Source organism: Vicugna pacos, chromosome 14, assembly GCF_048564905.1.
Source record: "Vicugna pacos chromosome 14, VicPac4, whole genome shotgun sequence".
NCBI lineage: Eukaryota > Metazoa > Chordata > Mammalia > Artiodactyla > Camelidae > Vicugna > Vicugna pacos.
In genome coordinates, this window is record NC_133000.1 from 68,764,244 (window position 1) to 68,786,074 (window position 21,831).

General features: G+C 39.5%; 1 long non-coding RNA gene across 1 annotated transcript; it reads right to left on the reverse strand.

The window, feature by feature from the left end:
- Positions 1-4,637: 4,637 nt before the first annotated feature.
- Positions 4,638-20,295, reverse strand: LOC140701186 (uncharacterized). Its single transcript, XR_012080116.1, has 2 exons — positions 20,230-20,295; positions 4,638-4,949 (listed from the first exon to the last, which is right to left on the reverse strand). It is a non-coding gene; the product is annotated as an uncharacterized lncRNA (long non-coding RNA).
- Positions 20,296-21,831: the final 1,536 nt, after the last annotated feature.

The window sequence follows — 21,831 nt, forward strand, 5'->3', positions numbered from 1 at the left end:
GAAACAATGTAACATTAATCCATTCAGTGAATACTGAAGATCTGCTGTGAACTAACCATACAGAAGGTATTTATTGTAAAGGGTGTCAGGAAGTATTGGATAGCTTTTTCTTAAAATCTGAATGAGATAGTACATGTAGGTAGACTATGGGGAAAGCCACAAAAATATCTGCCCAAACTTAGCAAAAGAAAGAGACCATGGACAAGTGTAAAGCTCTCCACTTTAAAAATCGTCTGCTTCATAGGTTCAGGTTACAAAGAACTGAGACCTAGCTGTGAACTGAAGATGAGCAGTCTGTGTAGCAGCTGCTAAAACCCCCAATACAAACCTCACTTGAAGTATCTGTCATTATCCCAAACTGAGACTCAAGGCATCCACTAAAGTGCAATAACGTTCTCACAGTCTAGTAGGAAACACGAGCCAGCATCAGATGGGGAGACAGCATCAGTGCTCCCCGCACGTGGTAGGTGCTCAACAAATGGGCAGGGATGAAGGAATAAACAATTAGTCTGCAAGTATGTTTGCAATAAATATCTGAGCTCATGTGCACTGATTCCCCAATTTCATTTTTCTAGGGAGGAAACAAACACTCTGGAGAAGAGGAAGGAAAGCAGGTTTCTCAGGACGTTGGCTATCCAGCTCTAGACCAGGGGGCAGCAAGGTACAACCTCCAGACCACAGGCAGCCTGTGGCCTGGTTTTCTAAATAAAGTTTAATTGGAAGCAGCCAGGTCCACTCATCTGCCTCCATCCATGGCGTCCCATGACACCTAAACTATTTACTCCCTGGTCCCTTCCACGTGTCCTCTGCACCAGCAGTGCCCCAGCAGGGCCCGTGGCAAACTTTTTACTATAGAGCTGATGACTCTTTATAATAAACGGATGCAGCATGAAGGGGGTAAAGGGGAGGTGTCAGCAGCGCCTTCCCTGTCTGAGCATCTCCTTTTTTTTTTTTTTTTTGCAGCATTTCCAAGCTTACTTTCTCTGTAGGGTAACTCTCAAAAGACATGTATTTCTGTGACCAAACACATTTGGGAAGAACCAAATACAATAATCTCCTACTGGAGATTCTTAACAATCTCTAATTGTGTCTTTATTCATATTCTGAGGTCATCCACAGCCAGGAGCCAGTTTCACTTTATTTAACCCATTATTTGCCAGTTGTTTTTAAGGGCGAAACCCCCGTTGGTCTTAGAGAACTTTCCAGAGTCTCTGGCACCAGTGCACATGCTACATTTCTTAGAGAACATTGCTCCGTTCCTCTATTTAAAGGAACTGTCCTAAGTAGGGTGGGCACGCAGTTAAAGATAATAATGACAAGATCACTTGCCAGATGCGAATGTCTAGACTGCTAATAAAGCACTGAAAAATGATAATGAACTTGGTGATTAGAACTTTTTCTACACTAGGATGGTGTTCTTCCAAGCAGAATCACCTGGGATACTTGTTAAAAGTGCTGACCTCCAGGCCCCATTCAACACATAATTAAATCAGAGTATTTGTGGTAGTGATATGCATCTGGAATTTAACAGGTTTCCCAGTAATTGTCGTCATGTTTACCTATTACTAAAGAATCAAGATCAGTAGAAATTTCTCAAGGGAGAGAATCTCAGAGCCCACTTGTCCACAATATTCCTACTTTCCCCAGAGCTTTTGTAAATTTGCTGTCATTAAATCACGAAGGACATCACCTGGGGATAACATCAGTGAGGCTGTGCAAGCAGGTTAATTCAACTCTAGGAAGAGCACAAAGGAAAGAATTTCACCTATCATAGCAATCTCTCTACCATAATATAAGAAATAAAGAAAATTTCTCTTTTAAAAAAAGCCTCAGCTTTGTTACCTTTCCATGAAGATCTGGGCTCCTCAGTCCTCCAAGATTTCCTTGCGCCTCAAACTTGATTGCAATTTTAGTGTCTTCCCAATTTTTTAAATAAATATTTATACTATATTTAACATTGCAATATTCTTTTACATTTGCTAATTCTTATCTCCTTGTTGCATATCTTGAAAAACATGTTTGATTGTACATTGTGAGACACAATGGGGAGAAATAAACCTGTTTTAATAAGTACATGTGACACATTTGATCTGCTAATAGATGGTGCCAAATAGAAAATAACCTATGTATCAACTTTGTAAGTAGCCTTTGTAAGGCATTGTGAAGACAACGTGGAACTGTAAAGGATGTAGTGACCGTGGAGATTCGGAAAGGAAACAGAATACCATGAAAACTTAGAGGCAAAGTCTGGTGGTGGAAGATCAACGGAAGATCAGAGCGCTCAAGAGCAATACCAAGAGGAAGCCCAGAACAGACTGTTTAGACTCTAGCTTTTCAGGCAAAGAAACCAGTGAGGGTCTGCATTCCTAGTATCCAATAAGCAGTGAAGCCCACGGTTCCTCTGAGGGAGACCCAGGGCCATCGGAGGGCCAGGAGTTGACGTGCTGTGTGATGAGGGTGTTTCCCTGCAGTCCGCCAGGTGGGAGTAGCCCACTCCTGCAGGAATCTGTGCTTTTCAGAAAACTTCTTTTGCGTATGAGGGTAACTTGATTGAATGAGTGAGAAAAAATAACGTAAAAGCAGAAAATATCTTTTTAGGATTTAAAACAGTCTGTCATGAAATGTAACTTCAATGGGTCTGTAATTTCATAAGAACAGGATTCCTTATTCCTTCCATATTCCTTATGGCCACAGCAAGCACACAGAAATTACGTTTGCAAGAGAATATAATTATTCCACCAAACTTTCTCACAGCAGCAAAAATTCATTATGCCTTTACACAGGCAGCCTGAGGAGATGCAAGCTGCCGCCATTAAAGAGGATGCACCAGAGGAAGACCGAGGGCTTCCGACTGCATGCTAGTACAAAAATATATAGATAAGTATAAATAGATATTGATTTTATATGTGTGTATACAAAATATTGATATTTCATATACTGAATATGTTTGTATATATACAAATATAGATATTTTAGATAGTGATTATATATGTGTGCATACAAAATACTGATATTTTATATGCTGATTTTATTTGTATATATAAACATTTTGATATTTTATATACTGATTATTATATGTGTATATTTATACTATTGATATTTTATATACTGACTCTACATGTGTAGACATAATATTGACATTTTATATATGACTAAATACATATGTAATGGAGATAGATTAATATCGACACTCATCAGTCTACTGCTTCTACATAACCCTCCTTTCCATATTTGTCCCCAACTTCCACTGAATTGTGGCAACAGAAGGAGGTTCGAACAGAGCTATCTGGCGGGGGCAGCCTATATTTGGAAAATAATTAAATGTCTTTGCAGTGACTTGTTCATTTTCTTGGGGTGGAGGAAATATGTGTCCTGTATTAGTGAGCACAAAAGAAGGAAATGGAGAAACAAAAGAGAGATGTGAATGATGGACCCTATCAGTGAGAGCCCTGAACTCTCAAAGAGCGACGCCAGCATAAGACTGTTCGTTGTTTGTGTGCTTCGCTTCTTTCGCCCTTTTTCTGAGTCCTTTCAAGGTCAGTGGCTTCTGAGCGCTCTCCTGTCCCGACTCCTCCTGGTGCCCAGAGATGAGTGACGTCTCAGTTAGTCCCAAGCTTTGGTTGCTGATCAAAAGCAATAGCATTGCTCCTTTCATGGTACATTTACTGAGAATTTGAGAGCAATCAAATGTATCATGAAGAGTAATGAGCTCTAATTTAGAGTGAATTGAACAGGCTAAACGCTGTATTAGCCGGAAACTCTATCCTTCAGAAACCTTATTTTGTGGTTCAATTTTATTGCCTTAAGGCCCTATCACCCTCTAGGCTGATTCCAAGCCACTGAGCTCCCTCAATGTGGCATAGCAAATATTTCACTTCTTTAAGATTACATTTAGTAGTTTTCTTTTTAAAAATTCTATACCAACTTTTTAGGCAGTAATTTTCAAATTTGATTTGAAAAGAAGAAAACATATTAAATTACTTATAACAGTATACCTGCCAGTTTAAAGGTGCACTTTTTCCTTCCGCCTGGCCTTACCTACTTCAGTAGCCCTGACTGTCTCTGTAGAACCCGAGGTGTCTGAGCAATGCAATTTCATCATGTCCAGGTAACAAGAGTATTTAGTGTCATTTGAAACCAGCATTGATATCGTTTCGTGTAAAAGTTCCAGCTAGTGAGTGAAAGCTGAGATCTATTCAGGATCTTTTCTCCTGTCTCCCTTCCTGCTGGCAAGAAACAGCCTTTCATTAACATACAATAAATCATTTTAATTTTTAAGTATTTGTAGCCCACACGATTATGGCTGAAGTGAAATAATTGAAAGAAACTAATTTAATCATTATCTTCAGAAAATCATATGATATTTATGTTTTGTTACAACTTAAAAACAAAATTGTTTTTAATGGAGGTACTGGGGATTGAACCCAGGATCTCGTACATGCTAAGCATGCACTCTTCCACTGAGCTGTACCCACACTCTGTTTTATTACAATTTTATGATAAATTCCAAGTCATTATTTTTTTCTTCTCAGAAAAATCTGTTGAACTTTGAGAAAATCCATCTTCCTAGTGAGACTATTCTGTCTGCCAAATGGTGAGAGTTGGCATTTGAAGACGAAAGTAAACAGACAGTGAAATAGTGAGATAATTATTTTTATAAAAAGTACTATCAGTTAACGATCATACCAAGTTTGCTCTTTAACAACTTGAGACTGTAAATAGGCAATCAGAAGAGGATGATGGGAAAGAAGATTCCAGATTTCTGTTTGAGTTCCACTAGTCACAAAACATAAGATTACTCCACCTTCTCCCAGAGAGCAGCGCAGCTGGCAAACAGCAGGTGTCATTGTTTATGGGCACTTGCTCACGTGTCGCATGAGAAAGATGGAATAACTGGCTTGATCCAGACGTCCGTGCGAGGTCACTGGGAATCTGAGATGGTAAAGTTGCTGAAGAAATATGAAAAAGATACTAAATTTTAAAAGTTTGTAATTCGTGGGGCATCAATTCCAACAAGGGATAGTACTTTTCAAAAAAGGGGGGGAGGACTTAAAAATTCACGCTGAATAATTTCAGATGAGATAGGGTTAAAGTAATGCCACCACTGTATTTTGTTTTACAAGACACTCAATTAGTCTAAGATGGTAACGTTATTCCATCAGAAAAGATGCTTCCTGGGGCACATTAGATCTAAAATGATAATGAACGTGCTACTCTGTAGCTCCAATTTTTCAGAAATCTAGCTACCACCCGTTTTTAGTCTATGAGATGTGTCACAGAAATTCCTGTGCAGTTTCTTATTCTATCAAGACTCTGAACTTAGGTCTGGTTATTCCCAAGAAATATGAAGACATAAGCCTGCTATTCTGGCCACACAAAGCCAACCCTTTGTCCATCAGGGTTACTGTGTGGAACAAAAGAAATGAACTCAGTTAACAGAAAGAAAGTAATCACAGGCATACAGGTAACTCAGAGAATCAACAGGGAACCCAGACAACCAGAATTGAGGACCCAGGTTCGGACAGAAGGTGAGCTAACAAAAATGAAAGTCACACACGGAAAATACTGAAGTCATGTAGGGTTGCCGCAAGACCTAGATCACCAACCAACTGCTGTCTCTGGACCAGGGAGCTGCCAACTCTGGTGGAATAAACACTAAGTCTCTGCTTGCCATCCTATATGCAAAGACCCACAGAGTCATTCCCCTGGACACACTTAGGTCTCCTAGACTTGCTGGGGCTAGCCACGTCCTGGAGAGAAAGTACCTCCGCTTTCTTTCCTTCCATCTGTCTTTCTTTCTTTGTTCTAAGGCACACTTAGAAAGCTGAGACACTGGACATCCAAAGAACCGAAGTACTCACTAAGCACATGAATGATACCCTTTCTCCACTGTCCCAGCCCAGTGGCAAGGACAGGGGGCCTCTTAACTGCTGCTATTTCATGGTCACTTGAGAAAGAATGGTAGGTGAAAAAGTAGTGTCTGGGCTGAGAAATATGTGGAAGATGGGGTCATGGAGGACACGTGTGCAAAGGCACCATCCTTTCCAAGCAAACGTTTGAGGACGGAGATGAGGAGATGGTCCTAGAAAAAGAAAATTGTACTAAGGAAGTAAAAACCAAGGAAGCAGGAAAAAAAGATTACTTCCAGATAAAGAAGCTTTTGTGAATTGCCATTCATATTTCGTTGTCTTTTGAAAGATAGATAAATAGGATTTTGACATTAATAGATTGTGGAGGGGAAGGCAAAGGGAATTTTTCAGTCTTAAATTTGCTTGCTAATTGGCTGGACTCCATTCTGAAAATCTCCTGTGTGACCATCACTGTTTCACATTCTGGTTGAGCCTTGTCTTTATGAAACAGTGCAGAGAGGGGAAGCCACTTCAGACTCCAGTCTTGTAAATATGTTTTTGGTTTATAAAAACATTACTTGGATGGATCCAATTATAAGTCAGCTGCTGTAATGACAGGATGTTAGCTCTGTCAGAGTCAGATAATCTGGAACTTTTGCTTTCATATAAAAGACAATTACATAGCCCACTTTGATCCTGTAATAAACCCAGCCTGAAAATTTATCCTAAGAACATGATTATACATTTTCTATAAGGACGTTCACTGTAGGCTTGTTCATAACAGAGAAAAATATGAAGACAAATTCCTAAATGGCCACAATAGCAGGATGGATTAAAATGAATTACGATACAGTAGTATAATGGAGTTTATGTGAGTAAATGGAAATAATGATGAAGAAGTGCGAAGATGTAAAAAATGTTTAAGGTGTACTATTCGTTTCAGTTCCTAGGATGTCCTGAGATTTGTTCCAATTGCATTTATCTACTGCTGATCCCTTGATAGTATCTTGGTAATGAAAACATGCAGACTGGCTCGTTCTTCAGCACTTGCTCCTCCAGTTGGAGAACGGTCAGAGTCAACTTCCTCAGACCACACAGGTGACCATGGAGGAAGGGGTGGTCTGTCAGGAGACAGGTCCTGTTACCGAGAAGGAAGGAAAGTGGATACAGGTGTGCACTGCTGCTCTGTCTTCTCCACACCCACTGCCACTGTCCAGACTTCCATCATCCTTGGTCAGGACTTCAGGTCACTCCCATGCTCGTCCACTGTCCTGCAGAGGATACTCCTCCTCTTCTTCCCCCAACATTCTCCATTCGGATGAGATCACTGATTTTATAAAGACAGGTGCAGTCTTGTCACTCTCCTTTATAACATCTTAAGGGGTACTTGTGACACAAATACTCGAATTCCCAAGCAGAGCCTTCGGGCTCTGCCAGTGTCCGTTTGAGGCTCCATCTCTAATCACAGTCCCAACTAGACTGCTCAGTCTGCTCAGAAATGAGACTCATTTTTTATACGTCCATAGTTTGGCTTAAGTCATTCTCTTAGATGGAATGTCATTTGGACCACATCATTTTTCCTGGTCCTTGTCTCCAGGAGTCCACCACTTCCTCTGATGGCCATAATTGCTTTTGAGTCTAGATTTCCATGAATCTATATTTCCACTTCAGACATCTCTGCTAAGGCACTGATCATGTGAATATGCAGGAATTAATGTGTACATTTCCTCTCTCTTAGCCCACAATGAGTTGCCAAGTTTAAATCTTCTCAGCTTTATAAACCAGGATGCCTCAGAAAGTGCTTTGTGTGAAACACAAACCCAATAAACATTTGCTAAGCTCAACTTTTGTACACTTAGCAACAGAAATATTTCAGAGTGGTTCATCTTATTTTTGCTAATCCAGTTAGCTTCGATCCTGCAGCACAGAGAGAGAGAAGCTACAAGCTACTCCATCATCAGTGACATAAAAGTATCATAGTTCCTTGTTGGCCAAATCTACTGGGAAAATAATGTGTACGATGAGCATGCTCTACAATCTTTACAAGCTATTTTCTTCTAAGCAAACACAGTTATCAAACATCTAAGCACAACGCATGATGCTAGACTCAGAAGTTGTTAATATCTTATATTAACTCGACATCAGTGAGATGCTCCCCTCTGGAAAATTGAGGGCTATGAATAGCATCCATGATGAAAGGCCAAGTAGAAAACATCTCAGAGACTGCGATACGCTGATTTCTCTGTGCACAGACGCTACAATTCCAAGTTGCAATGCACTCCATTAATTAAACGTCTCCATGCCCATAATTTAATTTGCTGAAAGAATTCACAAGAGGGATGAGAAACTGGGTTCCCTGGCTTCCCATAAGTGTAATTGGCATAATGAGCAGCTTTCCTTTTTGAGTCACAATGCCTTACAGTAAGACCTGCCCCACGTGACACCAAGCTCTCTTAGAGCTGCACAGAGAAATAATTTTCTAAGTGCAATTCAACTCAATGGAGATAGATATCAAATCGCATCAGAGACTTCAGAAATAAAGGAAATGAAAATGGCTTGAATGAGCTTGGTGGGTGGAAATGGTAAAACCTGAGTCAAACAAGAATTCACATGAACACAGCCTACATATTTCCCTCTCAATCTAGGTATTTTCAACACTTGCAAAATTTGAGATGGAGGGGAAAAAAAGTCTTAGACTGAAATGTGAACTGGATTACATTTTATTTTCATCAGCAGTTTATAAACACTTTTATATGCATTAGCTTGGTGTTTTATGCACCAAGTGTGTGAGTGAGACATTTTTTATTGTCGCCGTCATCATCCTCTTTTACAAATGATAAAACAGAAGATTCGAAGGATTTAGTAATTTGACCCTAATGCTATGCTTTTCCCACTATGCAATTTTAAGATTGGTTCAAAACTTACCATTGAACCAGGGTCATAGTGGATGCTCAGTAATTATCTATGCAGTGAATGGATGCAATCAAATAAAAAACAACTTTTATCATGTCACTTATTTTGATAAAACTTTTAATTTATTCTTAATGCTGACCACTACTAAATGAAATACCCTTTATCATAAATTTCAATCTCCTCTAAGATTATAGTCACAACTCTTCAGATATTTTTCTTAGTTAATTTAAAAATGGTATTTTTAGACTTCTGAGATAAAATAACCCATAAAAGAGAAAATGTGAATTGTTTATTTTCTGAATGCCCTTTACACCTCTCACTCTATTAATGTTTAATTTCATTCTTTTGTTTCTCTCATTTTTCTCCCATTTGCCATTTTTTTCCAATTAATCATTTGTAGGCTTTTTAGCTTTCAAATGCAATCCCTTTCTTCCCTTCCTGGGCTACATTGTTCACAATCATAAAGAAAATAACCAGGGAGCTAATAAATGTCATTTTTCACGTGTTATAGAAAGTATTTGTAAAACAATAAGTTCAAGTATCCTTAGAATTGGCCATTTAAGACTTAAATACCTGGCACTGAGAAAAATAGTACTTTGAAAGCTTTCATTTTATACCTATAGAAATTACTATAGAAATTTTATCACCTACTGATACGTTGTGAACATTCACAAGTGAATGAAACAAGTTAAATGACAAACTCCTACCTATGAAACATAATATTTTAGTGGCCGTTTTATTTATCAAATAAAAATAGAATACTCAAACAACTACCTAGTTAACTCAGTTTTATGATTCTTTGAATCAACTGGGTTAAAAATCCCATTATATGTAGAAAGGTGTATTTTATATTTTCATTAATGCAACCCATGTCTGAAGTGTGTAAGGTCTGCTGCCAGGATCTCTGAGCATCAGAGAGGCTCTAAGTCTGTATCTACACATCTGAATCTATATCGCATCAGTCCTTCCAAGAAGGTTATTTGGAACTGCTAACCTAGGCATTTATAGTTACAGTTTTTTGTCTCTCTTCTGCTCCTGCAACCCATTTTAGCTAATACCTTAGGCCTTACAAGGATACCGGCTCTGGGAAGGAATGACACAGCAGGAAAAAGAATTAATTTCAAGCACCATTTGAAAGAAAGGTTTCCAAAGTGTGACCTGTTGATATGAAAGGATTCCCAGCATAATGTGCATGCAACTTGCTACAGACAGACAGACGCGGCTCCGACGGGGTCTCTGAGACTTTCAGTTGAGTTCTCCTCCTCTTCCCCACCTCCTTTCCCCATCGTCAGGAATCACGTCAAGGGGAGTGATCTCATAACCTAGGTAAGTTTAGGGATATGAAAGTACAAAGCAATCACATCCCACTTGCTACTCGGAGATGAAAGAAGAGAAGCAGCCACCTAAGAGCTCTCAAAAAAGCCATGGCATGGAAGCCAAGGGTGTCGAGTCTGGTGTCAAGGTCCTGGGGCCTGTGCTGGCCCTGCAAAATTCACTGGTGTCCCAGAGAACGCCTGGAAAGCAGCCAGTATTTCCTGTGTCCTCGGGAAGGAAATGCACATGAGCAGAGAGTGGGCAGCACCCTTGGAGAGGGTGCAGGATTGGGCTGATGAGCACCCCTGCAGATGACAGTGTGGGCCATAAGTCAGGTTGCTTATGAGATCAAAGTCATCTTGGTGGCTGCTCACAAGGGTCAGACAGGACAATGCCATGTATGAGGATGCCAGTGTAGACCAGACATTCATACCCTGATACTGTTATTATAAAGAGAAAGAAAGGAAAACAAACAAACAAAACAAAACAAAACAAAAAACAGAAACAAAAGATACTGTCTAGAATTGCAGATCATCCTCAGGGAGCACATGGCTTAGATTCAGGCAGCCCCCAATGAACGACATCAAATTTCTTCCAGAAGAAAAATAAGTTCAAAGCAAAGCTGAGTTTGAAAAGACGAGCTTATGGAAGGTTGCATACCCACATTTTTGTACCAAAAATATTATACCTGTCAGAGAAACAGCCACTCTAAACAGTGGTATAAGGTAGTACATAATCAAGATCTTCAAGGATAGGTGTCAAAGTTTAATAACAGTTCGAGAATAAAGCACAAGATAAAGAATTAAATAATGTAAAGATGTATTTTAAGAGATTAACTTTGGGGCAAAATTTTAATCGAGTTTGTGTGCCATATTAAAATGATTAGACTTATGCCATTAGAATAATGAGAAGCTACTATGAGTTGTTGAATGTAGGAATGACATTATTATATCTATGATTTAGGTAAATTTTGCAAAAAATGTGAACTATGGATGTGAAGTGAGATTTGGAGTTTAGAGTGTTAATCAAGAGGTTGCACCACTTGTCCACACAGGGGATAAAAAGACAGTAAAAAATAACATACAAGAGAGAGATATCACAAAGGTGCAAAGCACAGCATTGAATTTGGTGATTAATTACGGGGAAAGAAAGTTGTCAAAAACAACTCAGGTTTCAAAAGCTAGGGGTGCATGTGTAGGATTAATGAAGGAGAGGTGGTTGAGAGCATGATATTGAGCACTTTTAGTCTTCGGTCATGGAGGACATCTAAGATGGTAGGTCAGAAATAGATCAATATGGGAAACATCTGCTAGTTGCAGATAAGGAAGGAGATAGGATTGCTGAAGGCTATCATGTAGAAAAAGAAACTTGCCTGGGGATAGGGAGCAGGAAGAGAGAGAAGACAAAGCAGAGATGGTAAAGAGTTGGGAGATGAGCAGGATGTGAGGATGCCAAGCAATCCTAGTAAACCATCTCTCACGATGGCTGAGAAGTAATGTGACTCCCTGTAGCACTGCGGGTTCCCAGGCATATCCGGGTAACAAAGAAGCTCGTAAGTGTCTTAAGAGCAATTGTCGATGATGGCGCTGCTATTGAATTGTTCATGTTTCTCCTTCTGGATTTTCCAAGAAGACGAAAGCTTTTTTTGTTTGTTTTTCATATGTATGTTTTAATTGCAATTTTTGTGTTTCATCCTGAAATTTTTATTTTCCAAATGGTTTTCCATTTTAAAGAGACTAAATAAAGATTCTGACTGAGCTGTACTCATGGGAATCCCTAGGTCTTTTTATAGGAAGTTATTTTAGTCAAATGGAGTTGAGCATCAGATTTCCAGTTGGAGAGAATAACAGAGACATGCAAATTTGGGATAGAGCAGTAAGGCACCCTCATGTTAGTGAAGACAGAAAATTGTGAGTCATCCGGATATTAACCATTAAACATCTGGATGTTTTTAAATGTTGAGAAAGGAAAAAGAAAGCTGTGCGTTAGCCAAATTTTTATTTAATTTAGTGAACTTTAGAGGGTAAAGACATACTTCACTGTGACAGAGACTGCTCTTTGCTCATTTGAATCCAAGGCTCTTTCTGCTGCGGGACACACAACAAGGCCTTCTGTTTCAGGGTCCCTTGTAGTTAGCTGTGGCCAGGAGATTGAGTTGCAGCCAAACGAATGTCTGTGAAGTATGACATCTTCAAGCCTGACTCCCCAAACTGTAATTACCTTGCAATCTTGATCATGCTCACTCTTTCTTCATTAGCTATTTGGGTAGAACAACCACTGGCATCTTAGAAGTTAGAGACAGAAGATTCCCTATCAGCTTGATTCCTCAGGGAATTCCTCTGTTCCCACCATGGATGTGGCAGCACTCATGCTGGGCAATAAAGAGACTCAGATTACTATTTTGTTTGAATCATTACACATCTTAAGGTTGATTTGTTAAGTAGCTTGTGTTGTTTTTAATTTAGACACCGTCTATTTCTTTTAGCAGCATTCAGAACCTTTCTTTAATCTCTTCTCTCCTCCCCTCATCCCCTCCTCTCTGCTTTCTCTCTCCCCCTCCTCTCTGCTTCCTCTCTCCCCCCTCCCTCCCTCTTTCCCTCACTTCCATCATTTAACTATTTTGCTCATTTCCTCTCTCTTATTGTCCCCCTCTGACATCAAGAGGTGGGGATGCTGGCTACTGTTCTGACTACTTTTTGCCATACAGTTCTTCCTATAATTGATTCATGTCACCTGGCTGACGTTTACGCTGTGGGCCCAGATGCACCAAGGTGTTGACGTGAAGCTCATAGCCCTCCTGAGTGTCTGGTCTGGGAATAAGTTCTCCAACACATCCAGCCTCAAAACTCTTGGCATCTTTTACTGCTGCCTCATTTCTGCTCACTTCATCTATGAAGCTCATTCTCATATACACATTTAACTCTTTGTCTTCACCTAAAAGCATTTGGATATTTCAAAATCTGAAATGTATTTCTTCACAGCTTCGTGCTTCACCCTGTCGCTCACTCTGCACATGGGTGATATCACCATTTCCATGGTCTCTGCTTATTCTCTCTGCCTACAAGCCTGGTCTTGACACAGCGTTCATCTAGTATCATAGTGTCTGGATATTAGTATCCAGCATCTGGCTCTTACAGTCAGTCACTCCAGTCACTACTTCACCTCTCATAAGCCCCTCATTTCTTTCGCTGTCCATCATCACTGCCATGTTCATTCAGTTACTGAGCACTTGCTGTGAATCTGGGTCTCAGAGGAGAGGTCCAGAGCACAGTTAGACATGTAGGAACCATGAGCCCTAAAAGACATAAGTCAAGAGACTAGAAAATGTCTCATAAATCAGAGAATGTAATTAGACAAGAAGGCCTCCTCAAGGAAGGGCTAGCAAACAAAGGACGAGGAAGAGAGTCTGGTGAAGTTGAAAGGAAAATCTAGGAGCATTCGGTATTCCTGAAGGCATAATAGATGTATCACTTCAAGTTCTTCGATTGTAAGCAACAGAAAACAGATTAGGATAACTTCAGGGAAACAAATTGATGGGGAAAATATTTTAGAGGGCACAGAATTGAGCAAAGACTCTAGAAAACTTTGAAGATGCTGAGGATCTAGGTAACAGGAACTTATGCACCATCTCATCAGCCTGTCACTGCTGGAATTGAGCAGGTCTAAGTATTTTTGATCATTGTGTTATTCTATTTAAAAGTTACATACCCACAGATTTGTTAGTTCAGTAAAAGCAGACATGAAGGCCCCCAAACCATACATTCAAACAGCTGAAAGTTGTATGTCTAGCTAAAAAATGATTAATTGAAATATATAATTTTCTCCTCCCTGGACAAATATGCCTCCATATGGAGAAATTTGTGTGAAAATATGATTTTATAACTGAAATTTGGCAAGACATGAAATATGACTGAACCAACTCATTATTGAGCAGGTACAGATGAATAATGATGTTGACACATGAAATATATAAATTATTATATGGTTATTCATAACATAACATAGAAAACAAACTTACAGTTACCAAAGGGGATGAGGGGGAGGGATAAATTGGGAGTAAGGTATTAATATACAATTACCATATATAAAATGAACAAGGATTTACTATATAGCACAGGAAACTATATTCAATATCTTGTAATAAACTAAATGAAATAGAATAAAAAAGAATATACATATATATATGTATAACCAAATCACTTTGCTGTATACTTGTAATTAACACAACATTGTAAATCAACTATACTTCAATTTAAAAAATTGTGCAGGGAATTGTGAGTAAAGACATAGGAGAGTTATGTAAGATTTTTGTAGTGCATGAGCACAATTTTGTAAAATAGGAGACAATAAAGCAATTTATGCTGAAGGAAATAATCTAGCATATAAGGATAGACAGATGACTCAGAAGATAATGGGAGTACTGAAAGAGCAAAGTCACCACCAGACAGAGAAGAGAGATGGAGGCTGATGGATAAATGAAAAGGTTGACCCTCAATGTCAGAGAAATGTGTGGCCAGAAGACCAGGTGGAAAGCATTGTGGAATCAACATGAGAGTCCTAGGGAACCAGAATCCAGTACACAGTGGTTAGTTGTCTAGATCCAAAATACATTTTAAAAGCTCCCCCACCTCCGAATCAGTTTTGATTCCACAGTATTCAGGCCTAAGACTTTAAAGAGGAGCACAACTCAAGAAGGGTGGAAGAGGTCTCAAAATACACGGAACCCAAAATCAGGTGTCATTGCATCAGTGATGAATGTGTGGTTTTCAAAACGGGAGAAAAAAATCATGAATTAGAAGATGAGAAGAATGTTACCCTTAATAGAAATGAGAAAGCAAGTTGGATTGGGTGAAATCTTCAAAAGCATGGGAGTGAGAAGTGATAATGAAATATCTGCGTAGAAATGCCTTCAGGCAATAAAGTCAGAGTTTAAGACTACACACTGGAATCTGGGAGTAATCAGCAAGTAATTATACACTCCTCTCTCACTCTTAGTACATTAAAAAGGAGAAAGACACACAATGCATTAATTTTGTATGTATAACGTGAACACTTTACAGCAAAATAAAATGTACAGTTTTCTAAAAATAGATTCTTACGTCTCCTTAATTCTGAATTAAAAACAATTCAATCGTATGCTTTTTAATAGAAAAACATTTATAATATAAAAATGTACACTAGAGAGTAGAATCATTAAATGTGTTTAATAAGTTTAGTTTATTAAAAGCATTTTTACTGTCTCTCTTGAAAGCAATGTTTCTACTGCCTACACAGAGTGAGTTTTTGTGAACTCGTCCAATATAACAAGATTAACCTTCTACGTTGTACTGATACATCTCAAACCTCCTGGTTTATGGAGATGATCATATCTTTTCTCCTAAATAAGCTAACGTAATTTGTGTCCCTCAAATTCTCTCTGTGTAACTAGAAGATAACATTTCAATCCACACCTAACGGGTGAAGCTTAAATTATTATGTGTACTGTTGAGGATTTGAATTTTGGCTTTAAAAATTGAAAACAATAGAATTGAGGAAACAAAAATAAAGGGAAGTGTCAAGTGTGAAAAAATAAATATTCAAAGCATATATTTAGAGGAAAGAGTCTGTGGAAGTAAAATCTCTAATGTAATGGTAGCTTCCTGCCTCCCTACTGGAACACGACCACCATACTAAAGAGGGGGAATAAAATATGCCACATTTACTTTCGCAAAGGAAAGCATAAGCAAAACAAAACGACAACTACAGAATGGGAGGAAATACTTGCAAATAATGCTATTGACAAAGGCTTAATTTCAACTTAGTAACAACAACAAAAAAACCCAATCCAAAAATGGGCAGAAGATCTAAACCAGCAGTTCTCCAATAAAGACATACAAATGGCCAAAAAGCACAAGAAAAAATGCTCAGTATCACTAATTATCAGAGAACTGCAAATCAAAACTATGATGAGGTATCACCTCACATCAGTCAGAACGACCATCATTAAGAAGCCCACAAACGGTAAGTGCTGGAGAGGGTGTGGAGAAAAGGGAGCCCTCCTACACTGCTGTTTGGATTTTAGTTTGGTGCAGCCATTATGGAAAACAATATGGAGATTCCTCAAAAGACTGAAAATAGACTTACTATATGATCCAGCAATATCTTGGGCATATATCCAAAGGGAACTCTAATTTGAAATGATACATGCACTCCAGTGTTCACAGCAGCACTATTTACAACAGCCAAGACACAGAAGCAACCTAAATGTCCATCAACATATGACTGAATAAAGAAGATGTAGTATATTTATACAATGGAATACTACCCAGCCATAAAAAATAATAAAATAATGCTATTTGCAGCCACATGGATGGACCTGGAGACCATAATTCTAAATGAAGTAAGCCAGAAATAGAAAGAAAAATACCATATGACATCACTCATATGTGGAAGAAAAAAGAAGACACAAATGAACTAATCTACAAAACAGAAACAGACTCACAGACATAGTAAACAAACTTACGGTTACTGAGGGAAAGGGGATGGAAAGGGATAAACTGAGTTTGAGATTTGCAAATATTAACCACTATGTATAAAATAAATAAACAACAAATTTCTTCTGTATAGCACAGGGAACTATTTAAATATCTTGTAGTAACCTATAATGAAAAAGAACATGAAAATGAATATATGTATGTATATGTGTGACTGAAACATTATGCTGTACACCAGAAACTAACACATTGTAAACTGATTTTAAAAAAAAAAAAGTAACTTAAAATGGGCTAACCACTTAAATGTAAGTCAGGAAACCATTAAACTACTAGAAAAAGTATAGTCACACTGTACATCTTAAAACATATATCCTGCTGTATGTCAATTATATCTAAATAAAACTGAAAAAAGTTAAAAAATAAAATAAAATAAAATAAAATAAAATAAACATCATATCAGGAGTACCTACTAACATGAATTACCACTTGCCATTGTTGATGTGGCCCTTGATTGCCTGGATGAGATAGTGTTTGTCAGATGTCTTGACTGTCAAGTGACTTTTATAACCCTTCGCATTATGCACTCTTTGGAAGGGAGTAAGGGTGGCCCCTACCAGAGTGGGGAGCTATGCTTCCCATTGAGGAAGGAGTATTTACACACATTATTTGGAATTATTCTGCACTGGCAATTTGTCTCTTCTTTCTCATGTATTGATTTATTACATCATTTACTTATATCAGTGTGGACTCTTAGATATTTCATACCTTAGGTTATAATCTAATACTATTTTATTTTGTTGCTCAAATTATCCCAGCGTTGGCATTTGGTTCTTGCAGTTGGCTCCTGTGTCCCTTTGCCATACATCCAACAGTGTGGGTTTTTTTTTTTTTCAATTCTGAACATTTCCATACCTTCTGACATTTCAAGATGATCCAGGATCATTTTATATTTTCCTGCCCAAGTTCTAGAATCAGTCATTGCTCCAAGGAGTCCTGGCTCCTTTCATTAGAGAATGGAATTAGAGTTTCAGATCTGGGTGCTAAGTGTGCTCACCACAGTGGGGTGTCACGGCTTCTAGTCCCTCTCAGCTGACAAAGTAAGGGCATACATGTATATGTTACCCTGTGTATATACACACCTCAACAAATATTTCTATATGTAGCCAAGTGATCTGTATTAACCATTGTGACTTCATACTGATGATATCTTCAGCTCTAACCTAATACCACACAGATCATTCTAGACCCCTGTCATTGATGTCAATGATATAAAACAGAAACAGAAAAGATTCATTTTGAAATATCTCAAAGAAAAATGAAGGTCATACTCGAGTCAAAAACTGCTCCCAGTGTGTATTTGACATTAGTGCATTGATTCACATATAAGTTAATGTATTTGCAATTGTGTATGGAATTCTGTATACCAGCAAGCAACGTGGACGTCTCCATGGTGTGATATGAAGTTTACCACTACCCTGGCTATTTACAATTTTTGCAACCTCATTATTTGAGAAAACTACCTTGGTCTTAAGCATTCTTGGTCTTTCTGAGCTCTCTGACAAAATGAAAACAGACCTAACAGGAAGAGCAGGAATTCTATTACAGTTACATAAGCATGTCCCCTTTGGAAGGATCATGTCCTACATTCACTGGCAGTTAGTGAATAGCTGGGCTCTGTATTCAGAAAACCAAAGGACTGACTTAATTTGGAGTGCGGGAAGTATAAGGACGGAGATAAAGAGTAATGCCTGGTAGTCTCACAGCGTTAGACTTCAGCGCCCGGAAGACAGTATGAAGCCTGTAGAAAGAGCTCTGGGGCCACACAGACTTGGGCAAAGAGAAGACTCCTCAGTAAGGGTCTTGCAGCCTAAGCGTCCTAATTTCTACCAGTGTTGGTGAAAAGGATAATTCGTTTAAAATCAGTCAGTGTAGTAAATCTACCTCACATTAATTAAACACTCAATGATTGAGAACATTATTTAAGTTACTAAATTTAAAAAAGGAAGAGCAAAGTTTTATGATAAAATTACTACCCATAATGATTTATTAGTCTTCACAATCAAGAAAAGATACAAAGACTTGGGCTACATAAATCAAATAAGCATGAGTTAATATTTAAACCATCCCCATCTCGTGAAAAACATAGATGTTAAGGCCCTAAACTGCCTCGCGATGTCCAAGAGTTGGGGTGGAGGTAGGGGCTGACTGCTTTTCCATCCCCTCCAGTGGGTCATGGGAGTCACCTCTCCATGCAGGCAGGAGGACAGAGAAAAGCAAAAAGCAAAACAAAACATACAAACAAGCAAACAAAAAACCTAAATCAAATGGAAGTTTTCTCTTTGATAACTACCCACGAAAACTTTAAGGGATAGTTAGAAGTCAACGAAGTTGGCTACAGGAGGGGAAATCTGAAATTGATCTATTTGTGAATTTATGAAAGAATGAATTCAAGGCAATTGGCCTCAATCCACTATTTCCAAATGTGTATAATTTCCTCCCCTTGGTCCTGCCGCCTCAGCTCACCTGTATGCTCTGGATGTTGCTCATCTTCCTGAATGAATTCCAAGGATTTCGATAGACATTTTCAGATATTATTGCTTCCATGAACAGAATGGAAGACAGGAAATGAACAACAAAAACAACAGAACCCTGATAACTTTCTCTGTTTCCTAATCTTGTCTCATCTACACAACATGGAGGAAAACGTAGAACTTTTGTCTGGAGTATCAGATAGCTTTGTTTTCCAGGTGTGATCAGAACCAAAGGACAACCCCGAGTTGGAGAAGGCTGGCAGAAAGCAGAATTATGAATGTCGCTTCCAGAAGACGGAGCAAGGCTGGGACTGCCAGCTCACACAGGCAAGACTCTGAAGTTGGGGAACAAGCTACAGCAAGGATCTCAGAGCAGTTTTCTCAGCGTGGTCCACAGACAGCCTGCATCACTGCCACTTGAAATGTTTATGAAAATGTGGTTTCCGGAGACATGCACTGACTCACTGAATTGAAATTGCTGAGATCATAAATCTAGGAAATCAGTATTTTTAACAATGCTGTTAAAGTTTGCGAATCATGCCAGCAGAGATTAGAAGACAAAAATACTTTTCCAGAAAATCTAGGGAGTCAAGATATGTAGGCACCACAGATCGAAAAAGTCGTTCTTTAGCTGCCAGGGTCTGGGGAGGACACGTTGGTGCCGATAAGCAGAAAAGGGTGCGCCAGACCGGAAAGGGGGCGGGGCCCCGACCCGCCTGCTCCCTCTGAGCATCACCGGCTGCGTGACAGCTCACTTTACACCCCGCGAGTGACCCGCCTCCACACTCAGGGGTTCATCTGTGCCACCAAGTGCTCAGAGACTCAAAGACAAGCCCTGTCCTCTTCTGAAACAGGAGCAGAAAAGCTGGAATGAGCTCCTGCTCAGCTAAGGCATTCCCTTGCAAGTTGAGGATTTGAGGACGGAGAGAGAGAGCAGGGCGAGAGCATCGGACAAAGGTTTTCGGATAAATTACTCCTAGAGCTGGGAATTTTATTTTCTCCCGCCCTCACTCAGACCGTTCTTCTGCACGCGGAATTCATAGTCTCCTTTTCAGAGCAGCCTGCCACGACCGAGATGGCGCGAAGGGACTCTGGGGACAGTGTTTTGATGGAACACCCCTGAAAGTTCCCATTCCAGAAGACTCTTACTCAGGCCGGCGAAGTCCTGGCGGACAGCCCTGCTTCTGCGAAGGCCACCGGCTTTGTTTACGCTCCCCGCCCCGGGAAGGCAGACCCTGGCGACAGAGGGCCGCGTGCTCACGGTGTCCTTGATGGCAGCGTGTTGGCTCCGCAGCGTCTCGCCGTCCGCGGGCGGCAGTCTGCGTACCCGGCAGTCTGCGGAATCCTGCCTTCCACCGACTTGCGGGGTCGCGGCTGAGAGCGCCTACTTTCTCAGACTCCGATTTTCATAGGCAACACTGATCCATTTCAAAGTGGATTTTTCTTTCTCTCCCTCATTGACCTATGGCATAAAAGCATGCTTTATTCTGCTACGATCGCACTATGCACTGTGCTCAGCTTCACTCACTAATGCCTGCTGTTTACACTGCGCGTTACTAACGTGGCCATTGTTAGCTCAGTGTTTCAGGCTTTTATTAGTAGAACTGGCATCATCGCCTGCGTGCCATCTCACGTTCACATGAGGCAAGTCACCAGTTCATTGGATCAAGGTGCACAGACGACATGATCCATCAAGTTTCCTAAGTTACTTTTGACTGTCTATGCTGATCAGGGGAGAGCGGGTCCTACAGGACAGCAGAACTAAGCACAGTTAAGCGATTCCTTGACGTTGGGTCAGCACAGCTCATGACTCATTTGCTGCGAGTGACAAAAGATTCTGGCACATACACATCCCTGGTGGACTGCACAACTGGGTATGAAAAATCAGATGAAACAAGCAGTCTGGACACATCTCACCCTGCAGTGGAGAGTAACAATGCTATTGGGAGGAATGACAAATCAGAGATGATGTCTTAATAGCCAGAGGGATGTCATTTACCAAACACTCACCACAAACCACCGCAGATGTACTGTGAAAACAACAAGCCTACCAGGGGAACAGAAGAAGGTGAATACACTTTCCAAAGCCACAGAGCTGATCATCAGAGGAAAGCTGTTTTAAACAAGACCTGAACCCCAATATTCATAGCAGCACTATTTACAATAGCCAAGACATGGAAACAACCTAAATGTCCATCAACAGATGACTGGGAAAAGAAGATGTGGTGCGTGTGTGTGTGTGTGTGTGTGTGTGTGTGTGTGTGTGATGGAATATTATTCAGCCATAAAAAGGGATGAAATAATGCCATTTGCAGCAACCAGGATGGACCTACAGATTATCATACTAAGTGAAGTAAGTCAGACAGAGAAGAACAAATAGCATATGATATAATTTATATATGGAATCTAAAAAAAAATACAAATTTAATTTACAAACCAAAAACTGACTCACAGACATAGAAAACAAGCTATGGTTACCAAAAGGGAAAGGGCAGGGAGAGATACAGTAGGAGTTTTGTATTAACAGATGCACATTACTGTGTATAAAATAGATAAACAACAAGGACTTAACTATATAGCCCAGGGAACCATATTCAATTTCTTATAATAACATATAATGGAGAAGTATCTGAAAAGAAAAAATATATATGTATGTAAATATATAACTGGATTGCTTTGCTGTACACCTGAAACTAACATTGTAAATCAACTACACTTCAATGCAAAATAAAACTTAAAAAAAGAACAAGA